Source organism: Leptodactylus fuscus, chromosome 5 (assembly GCF_031893055.1).
Source record: "Leptodactylus fuscus isolate aLepFus1 chromosome 5, aLepFus1.hap2, whole genome shotgun sequence".
NCBI lineage: Eukaryota > Metazoa > Chordata > Amphibia > Anura > Leptodactylidae > Leptodactylus > Leptodactylus fuscus.
In genome coordinates, this window is record NC_134269.1 from 23,661,854 (window position 1) to 23,677,999 (window position 16,146).

Here is a 16,146-nt window from a genome sequence, read left to right on the forward strand (position 1 = left end):
AGTATTATCCCCCATAGTGGCCCCTGCACACAGTATTATCCCCCATAGTGGCCCCTGCACACAGTATTATCCCCCATAGTTGCCCCTCCACACAGTATTATTCCCCATAGTGGCCCCTGCACACAGTATTATCCCCCATAGTGGCCCCTGCACACAGTATTATCACCCATAATTGCCCCTCCACACAGTATTATCCCCCATAGTTGCCCCTCCACACCGTATTATGTCCCCATAGTGGCCCCTGCACACAGTATTATCCCCCATAGTGGCCCCTGCACACAGTACTTTCCCCCATAGTGGCCCCTGCACACAGTATTATACCCCATAGTGGCCCCTGCACACAGTATTATCCCTCATAGTGGCCCCTGCACACAGTATTATGTCCCATAGTGGCCCCTGCACACAGTATTATCCCCCATAGTGGCCCCTGCACACAGTATTATGCCCCATAGTGGCTCCTGCACACAGTATTATCCCCCATAGTGGCCCCTGCACACAGTATTATCCCCCATAGTGGCCCCTGCACACAGTATTATCCCCCATAGTTGCCCCTCCACACAGTATTATTCCCCATAGTGGCCCCAGTACACAGTATTATCCCCCATAGTGGCCCCTGCACACAGTATTATCCCCCATAGTGGCCCCTGCACACAGTATTATGCCCCATAGTGGCTCCTGCACACAGTATTATCCCCCATAGTGGCCCCTGCACACAGTATTATCCCCCATAGTGGCCCCTGCACACAGTATTATCCCCCATAGTTGCCCCTCCACACAGTATTATTCCCCATAGTGGCCCCTGCACACAGTATTATCCCCCATAGTGGCCCCTGCACACAGTATTATGCCCCATAGTGGCTCCTGCACACAGTATTATCCCCCATAGTGGCCCCTGCACACAGTATTATGCCCCATAGTGGCTCCTGCACACAGTATTATGCCCCATAGTGGCTCCTGCACACAGTATTATCCCCCATAGTGGCCCCTGCACACAGTATTATCCCCCATAGTGGCTCCTGCACACAGTATTATGCCCCATAGTGGCTCCTGCACACAGTATTATCCCCCATAGTGGCCCCTGCACACAGTATTATCCCCCATAGTTGCCCCTCCACACAGTATTATTCCCCATAGTGGCCCCTATACACAGTATTATGCCCCATAGTGGCCCCTGCACACAGTATTATTCTCCATAGTGGCCCCTGCACACAGTATTATTCTCCATAGTGGCCCCTGCACACAGTATTATCCCCCATAGTGGCTCCTGCACACAGTATTATCCCCCATAGTGGCCCCTACACAGTATTATCCCCCATAGTGGCCCCTGCACACAGTATTATCCCCCATAGTGGCCCCTGCACACAGTATTATCCCCCATAGTTGCCCCTCCACACAGTATTATCCCCCATAGTTGCCCCTCCACACCGTATTATGTCCCCATAGTGGCCCCTGCACACAGTATTATCCCCCATAGTTGCCCCTCCACACCGTATTATGTCCCATAGTGGCCCCTGCACACAGTATTATCCCCCATAGTGGCCCCTGCACACAGTACTATCCCCCATAGTGGCTCCTCCACACAGTATTATGTCCCAATGTGGACACCCATAAACAATTATTATACTCTATATATCTTTTCAGACCCCAGAGTATAATAATCGGAGAACCAGGGGGAGAAAAACATTTTAAAAAAACCCTCTGTTACTCACCCATCTCCTGGCTCCTACGCTGTCGGCCTCCAAAGTAGTTGATCTTCAATGACGTCAGACGTCACATGACCCGGGACGCAGGCCGGGGTCATGAGACATCGGACGACTAGGCCGAAGTCTGCACGGATCGTAGAGAGGCAAGTAACAGTGTTTTTTATGTTTCTTACCTCTCTCGGTCCGCCAATCATTATACTCGGGGGTCCGAGTATAATGATAGCAGCGGTAGCGGCTGTCGCCGGGCCCCTAATGTCCCGGGCCCTGTGGCAGCTGCCTCTGCTGCTATGGCGGTAGTTACGCCACTGGCTGGAAGCCCAGGGGAAGCGTAAAGAAAAAGATGTATACTCACCTTCCCGTACCACTTCTGGGCCACCATTGTCCGGCACTCTCTTCCGGTCTCCTAGGTCTAGACCATTCGCCTGGGTCTCAGTGGTGACATGGGCACCCAAAAAGTCATGACATCATGATGCTTGGTGTGCCCATGTGACCGCTGTGGCCAAATCACAGGCATCAACAGTGACCCCAAACACATAACGTCACCAGGAGAGTGCCAGATGCTGTGAGGAGGCACAAAGAGGTGAAAGGTGGTGAGTATCAATGTTTTTGTATTTTTTGAGTCTCCCCTGGTCCTCCACCTCTATACTCTGGTTCCGAAGATACCTCATAGTACAATATTGTACCGCAACGCATGTTGCGGCAGCCATTTTAATTAATTCAAGATGAACCCCCCAATTGTTCTGTTTTGTAAAAAAAAATGAACAATTTGGGATATTTAGGTGGAACTCTGCTTGTGACAAAGCGGTTCATCCATCTCTACTGATATCAATGATTCTGTCCAAAATTTCTGGGTTCACACTTTCCTGGTCAAGGTTTCAATCTGATTTGTTCTCAGTGGAACTTTACTTTCATAGATGTATGATAGATATCTATTATGTATTTAAGAATTAATAAGCTAAATATTTGAAGGGAAAACCATCCCACAAAAAAAAACAAAAAAACCTTCCGCCCAACGTGGGGCTCGAACCCACGACCCTGAGATTAAGAGTCTCATGCTCTACCGACTGAGCTAGCCGGGCAAGACACTGCTGAAAAATAAAGAATATGGAACCCTCCAGGCCAAGATGTGATCCCAGTCTTGTAATTCTTCTTCTAATGCTACAATTATAGTTAGGGATCTCCTAAATTATCAGATTTGTTGATGGATAGAATTGTTACTTAGATTTTGACTTTTTGACTCACTTAACAAAAAATTATACGTAAAATTTGAACATAAAACTGTGCCCCCTCCCACCCATAAAATGAACTTAAATTGAGCCTTTTATATCATGTAACTAAGTAGCCCCCCACCCCTAACTTGTTGATTGGTGGTGGTGGTGGGGTGACAACTGGGACCAGCACCAATCATGAGAAGTGGGGTGTTTGGTAGGGATCAGGGACGCTCAGTTGTTCCTGTAAATCTGGCCCTGGGATTTAGAGCCGCTTTTCCTGTCTCGGCAGCAATTTGAGATGGGAATAGCCCTTAAGGGGGTTCTCCGGGGGGTTTACTTACCTGATGTTGATGATGGACTTTGTCACGACCCCCAGGTCACATAATTGTAGCTCCCCTCTGCCCCCTCACAGATAATTAGTTATGCTATGGGGCCCCTCTGGCTATAGTAAATACAGTCCTCATAGCCCACTGATGAGATTGGGGAGGAAGAGACTCAGGGTTCGAATCGCTACTTCCGATCATGTGACCCAGGGATCAGAATGAGGCCGTAATCCACATTTCCATCATTATCCTCCACAAGATCAGGAAAGTAAATTTAAAGTTGGATAACCCCTTTAAATTGTCTATAGTTGAATCCCAATGTTAGGTGCCTCATCCATAGGAATCTTCCAGGGACACCTGAAGAAAGAAATGAGGGAAGGAAACGTCAAAGTCTCCTAGAAATACCCCCCTTACTTAAAGGCAATGTTAATCTTGGAAGAAAAAAAAAAGACAGCCATGTACAAAAACAAGTTCTCTAAGGAGCCCGGATAGCTCAGTCGGTAGAGCATCAGACTTTTAATCTGAGGGTCCAGGGTTCAAGTCCCTGTTCGGGCGATATCCTTACTTTTACGCTGCATTTTTCCAGAAAGGACCACAATGTAAGTGGATGATTGTTCTCGCCCTGGTGGTTTCTTTAAGGGACTGTGTAAAGTAAACAGATTGACGTTGGGAACCTGCCCAGAAGTCCTTTCACTTTTCCACATGTTTACAATAAGCGCCAAAAACAGGAACCAACAGAAGCCCGGATAGCTCAGTCGGTAGAGCATCAGACTTTTAATCTGAGGGTCCAGGGTTCAAGTCCCTGTTCGGGCGTTAGTATTTTTATTTATTTTTTTTTAATTAAAATTCTTCAGAAATCAGTAAAAAAATTAGGAATTAAATTTTTTTCATCCTGAAACCTTTACTGAATAATAAAGCCCTTTACTAACATCTGTACTTCACAAGTCTTAGACAGGCAGACAGGACTAGTAGTAAATTGGTGTTTCCAGCGATTCTACAGTCTTCAGACTGACACAACTTTTGGTTTACGCAAACTTTGCTGTTTTACTGTTTTTTAGATCTTTTAGTCAGATGTTTCTATGGTCACCGAATTACAATTCTAAGCTTTTCATAAGTTTTATACACTTTTATTGACTTTCCAGATCTATAGAGCTGACTAGGGATGAAGTGATTTGGATTGAACCGGACTTGATCCGAATTGTCCAGAAGTTTCAGTCTCTACCTGACCCCGAAATTGTTGGGGTTCATCACCCATGCAATACTATTACATACCTCCCAACCGTCCCGAATTCCGTGGGACATTCACGGATTCGGTGTCCTGTCCTGCAGTCCCGGTCGGCGGGAGGCATGTCCCGATTTCAACTAGACGCCGATGAGTTGAATAAAAGGCGATTAAAGCAGGAGCTGTCACAGCTTAGCTCCTGCTTTACCGCTGCGCTCCGGCATGTGTAGGCGCAATGTGATGACATCACATCGCGCCTACAACTATGAGAGCGAGTGAGACTGTGGAGAGAGATGCGGGGGAGCGTTGGAAGGTGAGTATAAGTGTTTTTTTTGTGTTAAACATTGAGGGGAACATAATGTAGGGGGCCCATGAAACTGGGGGCAGATGAAGGGGAGGGGGGGGGACAGCATGACACTGGGGCAGATGAAGGGGGGGGGAACGGCATGACACTGGGCCAGATGAAGGGGGGGGTACGGCATGAAACTGTGGTCAGAGATGGGGGGACATGAAACTGTGGGCAGAGATGGGGGGACATGAAACTGTGGGCAGAGATGGGGGGGTCATGAAGCTGGGGGTAGATGAAGGGGGACGGACGGCATGACACTGGGGCAGATGAAGGGGGGACGGCATGAAACTGGGCAGAGATGAGAGGGACATGGCATGACACTGGGACAGATGAAGGGGGGAGAATGGCATGAAACTGGGGGAAGAGATGGGGGGACATGAAACTGTGGGCAGAGATGGGGGGTCATGAAGCTGGGGGTAGATGAAGGGGGACGGACGGCATGACACTGGGGCAGATGAAGGGGGGGACAGCATGAAACTGTGGGCAGAGATGGGAGGGACATGGCATGACACTGGGACAGATGAAGGGGGAGAACGGCATGACACTGGGGCAGATGAAGGTGAGGAAAAACGGCATGAAACTGTGGGCAGAGATGGGGGGGACATGAAACTGTGGGCAGATGAAGGGGGGACATATAATTTACGGGTGTCTGTAGGAGGATTATACTGTGTGGGGGCACATGAAAAATGAATGACAATGAGCGGAGTCAACATAAAAGTGGGAAAAGTGGGAGGAGCTAAATTTGCCACGGCGCGTGCCGCACATTATGTCCCTCTTTATGCTCTTCAAAAGTTGGGAGGTATGCTATTATACTCTGTGGTCTCCTAAGCCCAGGCCCAAGGAAAGGTGAGTAAAAATAACAAACCAGTTATACTTACCTTTCCTGGGCATTTTCGCGGCGTCTGGCTGGTGGCCCCTTTGCTGTGACTCAGTGTCATGATGTTGGCATGTGAATGCTGAGGCCTCAGTGGTGACCCCAGGCCATGTGATGTGTGCCAGAGACCTGAAGAGGGCACCAGAAGACCACCGAACATCAGAAGAATGGCCAGGGGAGCTGAGTAAAAATAACAAACCAGTTATACTTACCTTTCCTGGGCATCTTTGCGGCATCTGGCTGGTGGTTCATTTGCTGTGACCCAGGGTCATTACTACTGAGGCCCAATCACTCAAGGATGACACCAGAGGACTACTGGACATCACGAGGATGCCGACAAGATGCCCATCTCCACTTTTTGAGGATCAACCACAGGATCTCAACTGTATTGAGATCTTGGAAGTTTCTGTTCATGGACCCAAAATTTCACTGTTTTTCTCACAAAACCTTACGCAATGATAACGGTATCATGCCCGTATATCAGCGCAATGTCAAATACAAGCCTCAAACTGGCAGACGCCATTCTCCTAAATCCACTAGAAGAGAGTACACCGCCATACGAGGACATAATATGGCAGAACACAGATTCCCGAGGATGGTATAACCTACAGGGCTGGATGATCCATATAAAATTCCAATAAAGAAGACAAAAACGAAACCCCTTATATAACAGCATATAAAAAAGCTGACCAGATGATGAGACACCCCTAAAAGAACCTGTACAGCGTATATTGGTGGCATTAGGTACTGCAGCAGTGTCCATGGGACGACACTGCAGTACCTAAACCCTCCACTACACGAGGTGTGGCATCTAAGCAGTACTGGGAGCCCTGCTGCCCCAGAACATCCAGGACCCCATGGTCATAATCCTCACAGATCCAAAATTGATGGCCTATCCTAAGAATAGACCATCAATATTAGAAAGATGGCTAACTCCTTTAAAATCGGTACAAAAACTTTGACTGGTATTGGCCATACACATGAGATATTTATCTGCCAATCATTGGCAGATTCAACTTATCTCAGTAGCTTCTGCTCTCACTCCTTAGGGTCTGTTCACACAAAGTTTTTTGCATGCAGATTTTGATGTGGAATCAGCCTGAAAAAATGTCTCGCATTAATTTCAATGGGAGTCAGTAGAAGTTTTTTTTTCCTCTAGCGTTTTTTTCTACTAGCGGAAAAAAAAAAAGCCACATGACCTATCGTCAGCTGGATTCCGCCTGGAAAAACCTATTGAAGTCAATGAGAGGCGGAAAAGAAGCGACATGCTTTACAACAGATTCATTGGCGCGGTTTTTGATTCGGATTTTTGGGACCCCCGAGTATGATGATAGCAGCGGTAGCGGCTGTCACCGGGCCCTGTAACAGCTGCCTCTGCTGCTATGGCAGTAGTTACGCCACTGGCTGCAATGAAAACCCCCACAGAATAGGGTAATTGTCCTCTTATTATTAGACTTAGTGGCCAGAGTGAAAATTGCAGTATATAGTCAATTTTAAAAGAAAAATATATAGTAGACAGTAACATGGGAAATTCAAAAAACTTATTGCATAAAAATGTGGTTTTAATAATAGGCCATTTTTGGTGACACGTTCCCCTTAAATGTAGACTATATACTTGATTTTTTTTTGTTATAGTAGATGCAGTTTTGCATTATTTCAGCAGCCTCTAGTGGCCGTTATAAGAACTGCTTTGGGACGCTACAAAAATCTGCTCTCTCTACGTGACTGCGATTTACTAAATAGATTTTTTTAAAAATTTTTTATGGTTCTTATTTTATCAGTTATAACACAGCACGTTTTTTATAACTCAATTTTTCTTTTATTTTGCTGGACTGGATACTTTTTGTTGGGCGATTAAAAATTTCTCTTCACCGCTTTCAGTATGAAAACGTCAAACCCGAGTAGTCAATGGGGTCCACGGTGTCCATCGTTTTAGGGTAAGTTTACATGGTGTTTTTTGGTCAGGATTTTGAGGCCGTATCCGCCTCAAAATCCTGAGCAAAAAGACGGCTCCCATTGACGTCAATGGGAGCTGGTCAGTTCTTTTTTTCCGGGAGCCGTTTGCTCAGGCTAATGGAAACAGAAGCGAGATGCTCATTCTTTCAGGCGTATTCGCATCACGACATCCAACTGAAGACACTCCCTCCTGACTAGGCCCATTCATTTGGGCCTAAACCGGAGCAGAGTGCGCGACTAGATCCCGGTGCACTGCCTCTGCCTCAGGTTCCGGACCAAAAAACCCCATGTGAACTACACGTAAACTCAGAGTCAGCGCTGCAAAACAGAATCCCATTGACTTCAATGTGTTCTGTTTAGTGCGCGCAACACATTGAAATCAATGGGAGGCTTTTTTAATGTGTTACGCGCGCTAAACGGAATCCATTGAAGTCAATTGGATTCTGTTTTGCAGCGTTGACTCTGACACGAGTTTACGTGAACGGGTCCCTTAGCGCTCCATCCTCTGGCGGACCCAAATGACGGACAGATGTGAACCTAGCCTAATTTGTGTGACACTGATGTGACGTTTTACTATACTGGAATTTCCGGAAACGCTGGCCTAGCGGCCGCCAGCATATTACCTTCCCCCGAAGCAGACAAGTTCTTGTGTTTTTTGTATACATTTTGGGGCCACTGAGGTCTGACTTTCTACTACCTAGAAGCCTCAGTCACCTGCGTGATAATAGACCATTGGGAGCCTTTGTATCTGTTCCTATAATACAAGACACAAAGGGACAATTAGGGCTCATTTACACATCCGAAGGACCTGTTGTGATAAATAGCCCTGAGCCAGGAGGGCCTTCTCATGGAAATCTCTGCCTAAACAATGACCATGTTGCATAGATTACATTGCCAAATGTGAACAATACCAACGACTATATATTCTACAATGCTTGTGTTCAGCCCCTAAACGATGGAAACCCCTTCTTGTAAATCCCAAAGCACAGTCCCTATGCTAATGCTGAGATTGGGGGAGGTACAATTGATTCTTCAGCCCCCAGGTGGCCCTGACCTCTACATTTGCAAGTTTATTGCTTGGCTGTTTTAACACAATGGTGGGCCTAGTGCAAAAGTTTCATCAGTTCCCCTCTTTATCCTGGTATACACACATTATAATGCCCACCTATAGCATATTTCAAGGTCCAGGATGGTGATCACGGCATCAAGGGGGCCCAAGGGAAAGATTGCCGCCTGGCTCCCCTCAGATCCCCTGCAATAAGACTGTGGGGTGCAATGGCCGTCCCAGGAAGCCAACCAACAACGGCCTATGCACATTTCATACATTGAGCCTCTGTGTGATATGCTGCAATACTACATTGCATTAGGGATCAGAAATACAAGGTTCCAGTGCCCTTGTGTATGTTAAAAAAGGTCAAAAAGTTAGGAAAAACTAAAAAGTTATAAAACCCATCTTTTTAGGGTCTTTGAACACAACTGTGTGCTATCTGTGTTTTTCCCTTTTTTTTTTTTTGGCCCGTGCACATGACTGTATTACACTGATCAGAGTGCGGGCCGACAGTCCGGGCTGCAACTCAGGACCGCTCCTATTTCTGTCCGATTTTGCAGCTGTGCATTGAACATCTGTGCACCAGCCATAACTATCAATCATGGCCGCCGGCGGTCATGTGCAATGGGCCTAAAATGTAAAAAACACAAAAAATTCAACATATTATTAGGTATCCCCATGTATGTACATGTTCCCACTTACAGCGTTATGTATCCTGTACGTGAACGCCGTAAACAAAAATGCGCATGCGCAAAACGTATTTTGGCCACTTTCCTTTGCCCAAAAAATAGCAATAGGAAGTGATCAGAAGTTCACACACACCAAACATTGGTACCGATAAAAACTACAACTTGTCCTGTAAATAAAGAGCCCCGACACGTCTCCATCAACAAAACAGCAAAAAAGTTACAGACGTCAGAATACAGTGACACCGGGAAAATCAGATATTTTCAAAAAGTGACGTTTTATTTTGAAAAGCGATAAAAACCTAATAAAAACCCAAATAAATCTTGTATCGCCGTAATCGTAATGACGTGTCATTTATAATGCAGAGTGAACGCCGAAACAATATAATTGTGTGTTACGTCACATGGACCCTCCAAAAAAAGTTAAAGGGATCCTATCATTAAAATGCAATTTTTTGTGACTAACACGTAGGAATAACCTTAAGAAAGGCTATTCTTCTCCTACCTTTAAACGTCTTCTTCGTGCCACCGTTTGGTAGAAATCCCGATTTTCTTTGGTATGCAAATGAGTTCTTTCACAGCACTGGGGACGGTCCCCAATGCTGCGAGAGAACCTCCAGCGACACCTCTATCTTCTTCCGGCGCTGGAGTGAAACTTCTACGGATGCGCAAGTCGGCTCTGCTGTCGGGCCTCAGGCAGAGCCAACTGTGCATGTCCACCTGGTATAACCGGCCATTTTCTTGTGGCCGTTTACACAGTTAGCGGGGTAAGTGGCCACAAGAAAATGGCCGCTTACACCAGGTGGGCATGCGCAGTTGGCTCTGCCTGAGGCCCGACATGCGCATGCGTAGACGTTTCACTCCAGTACTGGAAGAAGACGCGTGAAGAGGCTGTTCCAGAAGAAGATAGAGGCGTCGCTGGACCTCCCCCAGTGCTGCGATAGAACTCATTTGCATACCGAAGAAAACCGGGATTTCTACCGAACGGTGATGCAGAGAAGACATCTAAAGGTCGGAGAAGAATAGCCTTTCTTAAGGCTATTCCTATGTGTTAGGGACAAAAAAATTGCATTTTATTATGCTGGGACCATAAAAGGACTGTGTGGTATTAGGCTGGGTCAAAGGGGGCATGGGTGGATTTAGAAACATATTACCATAACTCAGAAACCTGCCCTAAAAAACAAGTCATCACATTCAGTTTACAAAAGCCCGGATAGCTCAGTCGGTAGAGCATCAGACTTTTAATCTGAGGGTCCAGGGTTCAAGTCCCTGTTCGGGCGCACATTTTTTTTTTTCCTGTTTTAAATATACTTTATAGTACAATTTTTTTTAGCTCATGTTAGTCTTTTCACAACTACATTTTAAAAGGTATTTTATTTCAATTTTAGAAACTCTCTCTTTTTTGGTGCTCTGTTCCTTTAAGAAACCTGATCTGATTTGTGCTAACTTTTTCACATGCCATGAGTCCGGACTAGACGTCTGCATGCCCTAAGAGCAAGTTTCATGCTCGATTGTGGGGTTTTACACGTAGAAGGACGAGGGTGGCGTGAAAGTTAATGTTTTTTCTGAAACAGCTGGAACTAGAAAGTGCGGAGCTGTGGAGTGTCCCTTCTCACATACGGAAAAAAAGGCAAAAAAAAAAAAATTACAAAATTCTGTGTTAAAGTTCATGGAAGGGCTCAGGGATCAGGTTACGACAAGTTATTTTCTGTTACCAGAAAAATTGGGCGCATGGGCTTCATTTTTGTACATTTCTTACTCTACTACTCTACTTGCATTGATGGTATTGAGGACGCCCACAAGACAGCTCCGACCTACTTGTAGTGCCAATGTGTGGGTGGCGAAAATAAACAACTACCTAGTTTGTGGCATCTTACCAAACACTAGGGGAAGCTTATTATGCTAACATGTCCGAGTGTGCCATCCGAGAAGGGGGGCCGATGAAAACGGAGCAGGTTCTATCCTGCTTCGTTTCATTGGGACAGAACAAATTGGAAGCCGCCATAGAAGTAAGTGGATCACAGAAAGCTCCAAGGCCTCTCAGCACGGTCCAGTCCTGCAGGTCCCCACCACACATGACTGCTGCAAAGGACACGCGACATCCCGGGGTCACTTCCTGATAGGACCTTTCCCAAGTTTTGCCTCAGGCTTACGGCCCCACATACAAACCCAGGACAACAGGGCCACTTTAACCAAATGGTGGATCTGCACCAGGCCCTACAGTAACGAGGGCCTCCTTAGAGCTCGTTCACACGGGGCAAGAGAGGACGGATTTTGGCGCGGAATCCGCCCCCTCACAATAGAGGTCTATGTAGACCGCTAGCTTACTTTTTTCCCAAAAGAAGCGAGCTGCCCTTTCTTCAGGTAGATTCCGCGGCTGATTCAGCCCCGGCGTCCGCCTCACGGCAGCACCCTCCAGGCTAGGCCCATTCATTTGGGCCTACTCCGGAGCGGGAAGGCACGACTGTCGGAAGTCGCATCAAAATCAGGACCAAAATACGCCTAACCGTGCCCCATGTGACCTTAGTCAACCCAGATTAAGGGGGATAGTCCTGCATTCAGAGTCTTAAGGACAAAGATAAAGAAGAATAAGATGGTGGCGCACAGATCTACGCTCCACCATTCAGGCTTCAGCTGATGATGCCTGAGAAAGGAGGCGCGATAAGCACCAAGCCGGAGACATCATGACAGCCAAAGCCTGCAGGCAACAATGGGGAAAGGAAAGTTAGGCCACTAGGGTGGGCCACTTGAGGGGGCCTTAAATTATATGGCAGATGGCCCACTTATGAAAGCTTTGAATGGGGCGCATCGCAACCCGGACATTACTGTGATTTCTAGTTGCAAAAATATTGTGTACTGCTGGATGCTTTTGCAACTAGAAGTCGCAACACCCTCAGGGGCGCAAAGCAACACAGCAATCTATAGTTGAATGACGGGAAGTGTAGCCATGTAGTCCTAGCCTTCTCCATGGCCTGGGATAGGGGATAAATAAGGTGCCCACTAAAGGTGCCATACCTACTATGTGGTATGTGGGAATGACTTCATTTTTTATTTTTTTTAGAAAATTTCTAATTTTAAATTTTAATTTTTTAAAAAAATCAATTTATGAAATTTTAATATTTGCACAAATTCCATACAGTCACAAAGCCAAAAAAACACAATAACTCAGAATATCCCAAATTATATAAAACATACATTTATTAAAGCAAGATGTACACAGCATTTTTTTTTTTTTTTTTTGGGGGGGGGGGGGACATCACATAATACAAAGTGAATAAAACATCTACAGACCCACAAAGTAAAACAAAATGTGCAGAATCCTTCATCTAAGCACATAAACCCAGGGGCGGCCATTTTGTGAGCCGTACCATGGCCATAAGAGTGTATTGTGAACGACGAGGCACAAAATGGATGCCCCCAACTGGTTTAGACAGTGGAACAAATTTTTTTTTTTTTTTAAGAAAGTGCATAAAGCTTATTCCTATTTGGCAGGTGTAACAGGACGATCTCTGGACCGACGGTCACCTTAAATATATATTTCTTTAAATAAAATTCTGATAATATTTATAGGTAAAAGAAGAGGTTAAAACCCTCGAAAACACAAAGTGCAAACAAAAATGACTAAAGATAAAAAACAAAAAATTCTCAGGAAAAACATACAGAAATTTCACTTTTTTTTTTTTTACTAGGAAAATCTCATATTCTATAGAGGAATGGCTTACTGAACCTTAAAGGGGCATCACATGAGTTATTACCATTACTACTAGGATAAGCCATAGTATCATGATGGGTCAGAGTAGGATCTCTCGGGACCCCCACGTTTTCAAGAATGAAGGGGGGTAGAGGCCACTCCTCCATATTGCAGATTCAACGACTACTGTAAACTAACACAATAAAGGGGCACTCTGTAAGAACATGGATGTGGCTCGAAAGTCTCATCGATGGGGTCCAATTGATGGGCCTCCTAGTGATCGAGGGCCTTCAAGTGCCCCATATAAAAGGAGGGGTGGTACACATGCTCAACCATGATTGAAGGCCAAGCAAACACATCCCATTTCCTAATTGTTGGGGGTCCCTATAGATAAGGGATTGAAGTCTTTCGTGGGAAACCCCTTTAACTCAACTGAATAAAACGCCGCTTTCACACGACCGAGTCTAGGCCAAGAAACTTGGTCCATGTGTGCCGGATTTATGGACCTGCCTGGGAGATGGACTCCTACTATGATAGTTATGTGTGATGCCCCTGCCAAATACTGCCCCGTACTAGAATGGCTAAGAGACTGTATGTAGTAGGGAGCATTGGGGAACTATAATCCTAGGAGTCTGTGTCGGCATATATGGCTAAGGCTGCCAAGTCCGGCACACATGGACCGACATGGCCAAAACTTGGTTGTGCGAAAGTGGTCCCAGTCATGAGACAGACACTTGTGATCGGTGCACCGCCCATGTCCAAGCCAGACTTCCATCCTTTGGAAGTCAACAATCAAAATTCCTTGGAACCCACTAGAAACAGAAAGGAAATCATTGTACAAGATATTTCACACAAATTTTTGAGGGAATTTTCACATAGAATGATGATCTAACATAACATGTTCCTGGGCCTTTGTGAGCATGGTAAACCATCAATGTCCCAAATAGGGCGCTGAAGACCTGACAAAACTGTGACGTGGATCCCTTTTTTTTTTTTTTTTTTTTTTAGAGGCCTAGGACTCCATGCACACAGCCCAGACTGTATGGTCTGTATTTCCTGGGCTGCATGTGGTCCATAATCCAGGGCTCCTTGTGATCTATAATGGCTAGTAGTCCCCTATCCGCCATGGCTTCACTGTCCGGTACCCTATATAGTGCAGGCCACGAATAGACAGATCCTAACATCATAGATCACTCCAAGTCCCAGTCTCCTGACTGGGTTCCTACTGGGAAGTCTGGTTGATTTATGGACTGCAGAAGGACTAAGGCTTCATGCACATGTCCAAGGGTCCGCTCCGATGGACATAGAGAAGGTCCTACCTTGCTCCATTTCATTGGAACATAATTGATCGGAAGCCCCCCATAGGGGTAAGGACATAACTGAATGCACTCAGAGGTCACCTGACTGAAATCTGCAGCAAAATCAGCTCCGACTCGGATGTACAACTGGTCATGTGCATGGGGCCTAAGGGTCTTTTACACGGGCTGAAGTTGATCCACACTTGTCTAGTTACGTAAATGTACTAACCAATAGGGGCATGTTCAGACACATGATCATTCGTCCCCATAAAGCCATGAGCAACAAGAAACAAGTGTTGGCTCATTTGTTCATACACGTGTGATCATCTATATCAGGGGTAGGCAACCTTTTTTGTTCAGCGTGCCGATTTAAATTAAAAAAATCAAAGATGAGGTCCTCGAAGTGCCGGGCAATAATTGTAAGGCTGACGACACCGAACTAAAGTCATATAACACAGACATAGGGGTGCTGTCCTACTGCGCTCTCAGCCACATGTGCTTTTCCATTAAAAACAATATGAGTTCATGTGTAACCCACAATTAGTGATAATGTATGTGACTGGGAACAGAGTGAGGTGACACCTGTAGGGGGAGACACACAATGTTCGATGGGTGCTGCATCTAGTCCCCAGCCGTCAGTAACTTCAGTTTTCTGTAAGGGCGGGTTCACACCCTCGTCCAGTCCCAGCTTTATGGGTTCCCGTCTTCTGCCCGAGAAACTGGACAGGAGACAGAAGCACGGCAGTCAGTGTCCACCCGTGAGCATCTTCTGGTCTCTGCGGCGAAAGCGTTTTTTTTTTAAACCGGTCACAAAGTCCTGTATGTCCAACTTTGTGTCCAGTAATAAAAAAACGGTTTTGCTGCAGAGAGGAAGAAGACGCTCACGGACGGACACTTTGCAAATCTATTCAAGTGAATGGGTTTGAAAAGTGACTGCCGGTTTCCATCTCCTGTCCAGGTTCTCGGGCAGGAAACCTGCAAAGAGGAGACCGGGCGCAGATGTGAACCCGCCCTCAGTGAAATGGAAATTAAATTCAGTCTCTTTTAATTCCTGGCAGTGCAGTAATAGCAAAACCCCAGCCAGGAATTAATCAATGTCACAGTTACCCCAAAAGTGACTGGTGCCCAGAAACTGGATTTGGCTTTAGTTGCACCTGGGTACACAGCGTTACCACCCAATAGACTCCCACTAAGGATGATGCCCCACATTGCAAAAACGCTGCTTTTTTTTCCCATCAAAGGCAAAAATGACTACAAAACGAATGGGAAATAGGAAATGTATAGGAAGCTCTTATACTTCTATTTTCTGCTCAATCCATTCCTGGCTTTGGCTAAAAAAAAAAAAAAAAAAAAAGCTTTGTGGGGCTTTAGCCTAAGGCCGGGGCCCCCACGTTGTGGAAACGCAGCTTTTTTGTTGCATATTTTGCTGCGTTTTTCTGAGCCTAAGCCAGGAGTGGATTGATCAGAAGGGAGACGTATAAGAAGCTTCCTATATATTTCCCATTCCTTCTGTAGCCATTTTTAGCTTTGGTTGAAAAAAACCACAGCAAAATCTGCAACAAAAACTGTGCGTTTCTGCAACGTGGGGCCTCAGCTATAGGCCTCCTGCATACAAATGGCACGGATGTGGTTTCACTGACTTATACATTAAAAATGAATTGACATGGCTGCAAATGCAGACAGATATAGGGGATGTATAGGACAGATATAGGGTAGGTATAGGACAGATATAGGGTAGGTATAGGACAGATATAGGGGACGTATAGGGCATATAGGGGACGTATA

General features: G+C 45.8%; 4 non-coding genes across 4 annotated transcripts; 3 read left to right on the forward strand and 1 right to left on the reverse strand.

The window, feature by feature from the left end:
* Window positions 1-2,709: 2,709 nt before the first annotated feature.
* On the reverse strand, window positions 2,710-2,782 carry TRNAK-CUU (transfer RNA lysine (anticodon CUU)). The gene has a single exon. It is a non-coding gene; the product is annotated as a tRNA-Lys (tRNA).
* A 937-nt stretch (window positions 2,783-3,719) lies between these two features.
* TRNAK-UUU (transfer RNA lysine (anticodon UUU)) lies at window positions 3,720-3,792 on the forward strand. The gene has a single exon. It is a non-coding gene; the product is annotated as a tRNA-Lys (tRNA).
* Window positions 3,793-3,977: 185 nt separating this feature from the next.
* TRNAK-UUU (transfer RNA lysine (anticodon UUU)) lies at window positions 3,978-4,050 on the forward strand. Its single transcript has one exon. It is a non-coding gene; the product is annotated as a tRNA-Lys (tRNA).
* Window positions 4,051-10,579: 6,529 nt separating this feature from the next.
* On the forward strand, window positions 10,580-10,652 carry TRNAK-UUU (transfer RNA lysine (anticodon UUU)). The gene has a single exon. It is a non-coding gene; the product is annotated as a tRNA-Lys (tRNA).
* The last annotated feature ends 5,494 nt before the right edge of the window (window positions 10,653-16,146 follow it).